This window comes from Formica exsecta, unplaced genomic scaffold (assembly GCF_003651465.1).
Source record: "Formica exsecta isolate Colony F162 unplaced genomic scaffold, ASM365146v1 scaffold17, whole genome shotgun sequence".
NCBI lineage: Eukaryota > Metazoa > Arthropoda > Insecta > Hymenoptera > Formicidae > Formica > Formica exsecta.
In genome coordinates this window covers 344,726-352,690 of record NW_021849015.1, presented here as the reverse complement: position 1 = coordinate 352,690, position 7,965 = coordinate 344,726, and the positions used below count along the sequence as shown (strand labels likewise).

At 43.0% G+C, this 7,965-nt stretch overlaps 1 long non-coding RNA gene across 1 annotated transcript in view; it reads right to left on the bottom strand.

Annotated features, from left to right (window-relative positions):
- LOC115233282 overlaps positions 1-7,965 on the bottom strand; it is a 197,378-nt gene that overhangs the window by 147,649 nt on the left and 41,764 nt on the right. The window lies entirely within an intron of this gene.

The following is a 7,965-nucleotide window of genomic DNA, read 5'->3' as shown; positions in this document are numbered from 1 at the left end:
ATATATATAAACAGAAATAGATTTATATTTATAATATCTTTTAAACACATAATTCACAATTTGACTTATCGGTGGATTGCAGATTGCTTATAGTATAATTGAAAAATTATTAAAAAGAGAAATGTTTTTAAAAGATCCCAATAAAGTTCCATGAGAATTCCCTGATTTCTCCAGATACAATAAAATTCCCTGAGAATTACAGGTTTTTCTTGTTTTTCCAGAGAATATATATCTTGGTATAGTTTCCCCGGAAAACATCACAATTTGTTCCCACTTTATTTCTTAGAATGATCAAAACACAATCCAATGAGTCGAAGGATCTGTCGGTTGTGTGCTTTACGTCAGATTATCCAGAAAGTTAGTAAAAATCTTCTATTCCACCAATTTCCTTAGCGCATTTTACAAAAATTCATAAAAAATAATAAATATATTTTAAATAAAAATTAAATTTTTTATCTTTTTTGTTCCACTTTTTCTTTCCTATTTTTACTTTGAAAGTTTTCATCTCGTTTCGTAAAATACATTATCGGATTTCTACAATATATCTAATGATTGGCACTTTAATATCCTTGCACACGAAAGAGAAAAAAAAGAAACCATCGCAATTGTATCGCCGACGTACGTACATATGTATCCACCCCTGCCAACCATTGTCGACCTGGTTCCGAAGACAGCAGATATAAACGGCGGGACGGATACTCCTTCGTAAACCCACGCGATTTTAGTGACTCACTCCGGGATATGCGAGAGAGGCGCTACGTTTTACGTGTCATTTACAAATGGTTTCACGACAGAGAGCCGCATAATGCACGAAAGACAGGCGGAGGTTTTATCATGCGTTCAGCGCGATAAGATCGCGGAGACAGGCCGGTTCTCTGGCGATCCTTCCTTTGCAGATACGTCGCGCGTCCAATTAAACACTTTCCCTAACCAGAGATAATTACGACTGTAATTTATTTGCGCGCATATGTCGTTATTTAGCCATTATTCTCTTTGTTTAGTCGCTGCTTTTTTCAGGCAAAATAGATGTTCTCGTGCCAACGCAAGCGCAACTCTGTTGATGCGTATGTTTTTCAAAATGTTTTTCGACGCTTTCACAACGATAACTCTGTTGATGCAGCCAGATTACGCTAACACACAATGTGGTAAATTTTACGCAGTCGTATTCTCTCTTTCTGCATCACATAATAATAGCTCTACGTATCACATCATAGTGTCGCGTCGCACGTACACACGCTGTCCCGTTATCAAGATCCATTTCACAACAAGCTTTTCTCCCTCTTTCAGTTCCAGTATTCGTGTATTCCCTCCCTCTCTCCATCCTTCTCAACACAGATATGTATACCTCGGCAACCCTTCCCAGTAATATTTCACTCACCCTTAACGTTAGATCGAGTTAATGTTTTTAAAATTCCTACCATGACCCAAGGCTATACGTCTAGTCACAGACTAATTCTCACTCTTCCCTCGTCAAGCTCCTCGAGATCGTTTACGTTTACATGAGGGAACCACCATGTATACTTGTATACAATCCCGCGTGCAACCTCTGGGATAAAAACGTTTTCGAAAAGCGCATTCTCCACGCTCATACGTGCAACGGAGTTATTATTAAAAAAGAGAAAGAGAGAAAAGAAAGCCTAAAAAAAGAGCAAATTGGCGCAAATCCTAGTGTTCGGGGATAACTTGACGGTGCTGAACCCCGAAGGACGAAGGGGCCCCGCACATTGTGCCTTCAACTTTGCTCTCCGCTATACAATAAAATCCTCTTTGCACGGCGCGTCATTGTTTAACGGCTGATTGACGTTGATCGAGGGGCAAGCGTATCGGCGCGTCCTTCTCCCCTTCTTGGCGAAGTGTCACCACATGCGAAGACTCACACGCGTTCGCGAGCGCGAATATAAACGGGAATGGAACGGAAATCGAAACGCACACACGTGCGATTCCCTGACTTGCGGGATATCTTTGACGTCCGGCGTTGTCAGTATCGAGCATTGTGCGACGGGAGATGCGGGGAACTCAGTGACGCGTGACACGTCCCTGGAGAGCCGAGGGTGCTGCTAAATAGAACGCCCATTAGTAACGAATACCGCGAGGAATCCCCTTGTGCACCACGAATGCGTAATGCGGCGACGCCGTCGGGGGAGGGGGTTGAGAACGGAGCGGCGAAGGTACCCCTTCGGGGGGGGGCCCCTTCCGGGAATGATACGCGGTCGTGATAATTTTCTGTTACCCGCTCGCACCGTCGAGGGTGCGGATTTTCGGCGCGGTCGAAAACGAGCGCGGCCAATCACGCGGCGCACGTAATGGCTGCTTAGCTTTAATCATCTTCGCGTATTTCCGTGTAGCAGCGGCTTGCACGTTTATCTAGGGGAATTGCTTACGCGCGCGCATGCTGTTACAAGAACTGTTTGAATAACGGAGCAGCTTGAATCACGATCATTTGAATGAGGACACCAGATGCTAATTTGCGGATCAAATTGGTGCTGACAGAAACAGAAAGATATTATTCGATTGTTTGCATTCAAATCGCGATAATTTAGATGTGTACCAAAAAACATTTGTACATTTTATATAAAATGTAAAGAATATTTCCTGCGAAAATTTTTGCACATTTTTCATTCTCTTCAAATGTTTTGTACAAACACATCAAAACCTATGTTTTTTAATTATAATGTTATGAGTTATGATAAAAGGTTCATAAATATATCGAAATTTATGTCGAACGCTTGAAAATGATGGATAATTCAAAACGAAAAATTTCAATGATTACTGTTTAAGCCAAATAATTATTCAATCAATCGTGTAAGCAAGCTTTTTCGAGTCCATAAAGGATGGCGAGCCACGAGCTTGCGGACTGATTAAATATGTATGATTGTAATTTGGAATGCATTTTACACAATGTTATATAATCACTACTGATAATTATATACTGCAATAAACAATGCAGTTATACGATTTAAATACTTTTGTTTATCGAATTGTTTGCGATCGGAACGTACGTTGAAATTGCCAACTACAGGAGTGACAGCATTTGCATATACATGTATTTATACGACAGATTAGTTAATTGCATAGCCGGGTGTAATTAAAAGCGTTATTATCCTGACCTTACATTAAAACCTAAATTAATACCGTTGTTTTTTTTATCACAAAGTGATATCTCTTTTGTAAATCAGGATTATAATAATATTCCAACCAGTCATCCGCGTATTTTATCACCGTTGGCGCAAAATTCATGCGCTACCGTGTTACTATGTAATTAGCGCGTTTCAACATCCTTTGTACCTATCAATTTGAGCCTTACTTTCTGTATGATTAAAGCAGTCGCTGACAAGTGAAATCTTTTACATCGGCGAGAAAGTAGGCATTTCTCAGCGCGGAAACACCCGCTCGTTTAATAACGTGGAAATCGTTACCCGCCAATTGAGATATCAATCTCGACAATCATTTAATTGCACGATATCGATGTAAGACCTACGATCGTAAAGCGCGATTGATCCAATCGCCGCTTGCGAAACGCTGGCGTCAGCCGGCATGTAATTACGGATTTTCACGGATTAACATTAAATCCTACCTCTTTCTCCCCGGCGTGTTTACCAGCGGCGGTGCGTACGAGTTCTGTAAACTGATGTAATAGACGAGTGAAACAGAATCAAGTAGATTTCTCACGCGAGGTCTCGCGCCAACGAGTTCCGAACGTTCGAAAATTTTCCTTCATCTCCCGCTTTGCAAAGCTGTTACGAAGTTCGAAAGCGTAACGAACAAATGGAGAGAACGATTTGGTCCTTGGTCGAAGTGAAAAGTTCGCGAAAAAGCACGTGAAAACCGGACGGTCGTGTTAAACCTACCTGAAATTGGCAGCTCTGCCTCTTGCCGCCGTACCCGAAAGGTGCTAATTTCGGAAGGGTCGGCTCCGCGGTCCTGTAATTAATGGGGTTTGTCATCCGAGTAAAAAAGTCCCGTGGGTGCAGTCACATCGGCGCTACGTAGCGGCGCGGCGATCGTTGATTGGTATCGGTAATTGGCCTGATTGTCTCGTGGCCCAATTAATTTAATTACCTTCAATTAAGGAACACTCTCTTCCGCCGGACTCCTTTGCCGCAACCTACGCTTTTTTTCCTCACACACGCGCGAACTATTTTTTTCCCGCCGAAAATCTAATAACCGCTGTGCTTCGATTTCGGTGCAAAATCTTCATGCGGATTTCACGTCGAAACGTGGAAACTGCGCGCTCGGGCTGTGTGATATTAATAGAAATTCTACCTCATTACGCGCTCGGATCAGCCTTCCGCGCCATTCATTGCCGGTTCATCGCGTGTTATATATCTACATACGTGTGCGTATATATCCACATGTTTACTATGTAAAACGCATTTACAGAATTGGAGAGATAGTTCAATAAAGTTTGTAGTTTATACGATATTGCATAGCCTGGAAAGTCTTCATTAATAATTCCAGCAGAATATATAGACTGTGTTGCAAATGGATGGCAAAGCACTTTAGCGTTATTAGATACGAATTTAGATACAATTTAGAGACTCGGTATTGTATCAAAAATAAAAATATTTTCCCAAATCGTATTTCAAAAATATATTAAGTGCTTACCGAGATCTAATTTTTAAATTTCAGAGTAAATTGCACTTTTAAATCTTATTTTTTTCAAGAAATTAATAATAATAATAATTTGAAAGTTACGGCATATGTAATGATCATTTTCTCGATAATATATCTTTTTGAAAAAAATGATATAAAAAACGTTCGCGTAAATAAAAATTTGCATATTTAAAATATTTTTTTATAAATAAATAAAACATCCTATAAAACATTTCAGGAAACAGCTCAAAAGGAGAGCAAACACCAAGGAAGCCGTTAATGAAGACCAGCGAATGAGCCCCGGCAATATATTTACGCGAGACATAGACGCTAAAGTAGCGGCGGAGTCGGCGAGAAACCGCGCAGGAGAATTATAAGTTTACGTCGCAGTGCGTTTTGTCATTCTTGAGCGCCTAGTTTATGTAAATTACGGGGTCGGCACACTCTCTTGCGCGTAAAGCCCCCTTAAAATACTACGACGACGATATTGCCAAGCGGGCGGTCGCGCGGGGGCAACCGTTGTAATGCCATGCAAATCTCAGCTAGTTTCGAAAGTTCGTTATAACAAGCTGCCAGAATTTCGCGAGAGGAACAAGAGAAAGAAGGGGAGAGAACGATGCGCGACTAAGCGGCGGAACGAAAAATTACGCGCTAACTCGCGACAGTGCTTCGCGTTATTTCTGTACGAACGGCGGCCGCAAAATGGGGAAAAAAAGAAGAATCGTCGACTGCTAGACGATCCTTTGTGCATGAAAACTGGCCGGAAAATGAGCTTCCTGCAGATCCCTTTAATTAAGACTCGGAGCGAAAGAACAAAAGCGCGCCATACGCTTTCATCATTAAACGGAGTTCTAATCTCGCGGATGGTCTCCCGATTTTAGTTCGTAGTTTGTATTTTTTCTGAATATCGGCATTTCATGCGAGAGAGAGAGAGAGAGAGAAAGTTACGCGATATTTCAGAGCGTGAATAGAGAGATGCAACAGATACAATAAACACAATTTAACAAGCAAACCCTGTGTAAGGACGATGTCAAACAGCTCGAGACTACGAGCGTTGAATCAAGTCGTCGCGTATATGTATACGCGAGACAAATATTTTCAAAGACCAATCAATGCGAAATACCAGCGACACATACACGACACGCACGGATCTGGAATTCCGAAATAGGCGACGATCTCTCGATCGGCTCGAGAGCAGGCACGCGTCGCGCGGGCTGCGCAGCAATTTCCGGTTCGGTATTTTCGGATCGATTCGCAACCCCTTTCCTCGCTCTCTCGACGCGCAACGCCCGGCACAGCGTTCAACGCGAGTGCGGGTATTCCGTTCGTTCTCTCCCTTCGCTCGCCTCGTCCAGTCAACCCTCGTTCGCTCGGGCACCCCTCGCATCCAATTTTACCGCTCGTGCTCGAGCGTGACAGAGACACGCGCGCGCGAGAGGAACAGGCACATAGAGCCGGAGAGGACGGAGCGGAGAGAGGGAGACCGACTTCCAAATGGATATTAATAGTTCTGCTTCAAGCACCCCGCGATCGTCGCTGATTACGCCGTTACAGCTGTTATCCTTGATTAAAGCCTCTGGGTGCCGATGGGTGCTTAGACAAGCGGCCGCGACAACGGCAACGCGAGAACGCGAAGGAAAAACGAGAAAGAGAAACAAAGAGATAGAAAAAAAGAGCGAGAGGGACAGAGGGACCGGGAGAGAAACAAAGCTCGGACCCATTTATATAAATTCAACCGCGGTAGCGCCACGACAAACGGCCCCGGTGGGCCCAGTAAACAAAGCTGCCCCGGCGCTGCTCCGGAAACCGGTTTAGAGCGTATCTGTAACGCGCGCGTCTGCATATACGCCCGTAGATACGCTCGTGTGGTATTTCGCGGGATGCGTCCCGCGAGATTCGCCGCATAAAATGCCGAGCCTCAACGGTTAAACCGGTAACGATGCTGGCAGCGATCGATGAAAAAGTACGTGGCGCAATATAGCGCGCGGATGTGACATCGCGATCAAGAAGGAGGCTTTCTTCCTCGTCACGGTGTAGGCGAACCGGCGGCGTAATTAACCGGTAACAAGACCAATAAAAGTATCGTTAATCTTTGCGAGGCAGGCTCTCGGCGGCAACGATCCGCGCGACAATTGCGGCAAGAAGCGATAAACCTCTCCGGCAATTCCGTGTAGCGAGAGGTAACGCGATGTCGCGTCCCATCGCATTGAGACTTGCCCGAGAGAATGCGGGAGATATTCGGGTCATCGGACGTTACGAAGAATTGAACGATATAATGCGGGGCAGGGCAACGCGCGTGCTCCGCGTAATGGATCATTGATCAAATTAATGATCGCCCGCAAGAAACGTCGAGCGGCTCGTTAAAACGGAATACGAAAGTTTCATCATCGAACGGTACATGCGAAGATATCGATACTGCATACTGATACTGTGCCAGATATTATAAAGTTCGAAATAGAGAGAGGATAACGAAAATATTATTTTGCTCCCGATGTTTTTCTTTACTTGCTGTATATCTATAATATTTTCGCAATAATGTCAATTTTCTCGGAAAAAGAGAATGTTACGAATTTTATAATTCCAGTTATTAATACTCGCTTAAAAATGTCCCGCGGTATCTCGATATTTTCAAGACGGCAAGGATTATTATATGTCCCTCTATAATTATAATGCACGGTCTCTCCCAAATTATAATCTCGACTGCATTCATTATAAATTTCATGTTTACGTACCAGCGAATGCGTATGTTCTACATCCTGCGACGCTCAATCGGGCATTAGATTAACAGACACGCATCGTGAGTAAGAAATCGTCTCGACCTCCTTGCGAGAACATATTTGTGCGTGGATTACGAGCGAAATCACGAACGAGAAAAGTCGTGTTGCGAAAGCAAACACGCGTTTCTGTTATTCTATCAACTGCGAAGCGGCGTATGCAATATGCCACATGTAAAAGCAAGCCCATCCGATATTTTATTGATTCTCGGTGAGACCGCGCGAATCCACAGCCGAAAAATGAAAACGCCGCGTTATTTTTTCGACTAATATTTATGAATGCTGTAGCATAATTGGTATCATAAATGATAAAGAAGAATAAATATATCTTCCTCTCTCAAATCAAAAATAAAAATGCCGAAATTAAATCTGATTACGGAACGGATCATAAATCTAGATACGATAAGGCTATTAATCCGACTACAAAAATAATTGATAGAAATAATAATCTCTGTTACATCGTCATAAATTCCGGTACAACTCTATAAAGTACTTTGCTTTTAATTACTACAAACTAACAACGCAACCTATATTTAACAAGATCGCGTAACGTAGCCATGGCAGATCTGTCGATCGGCCGATTTTAAGACGGCATGAA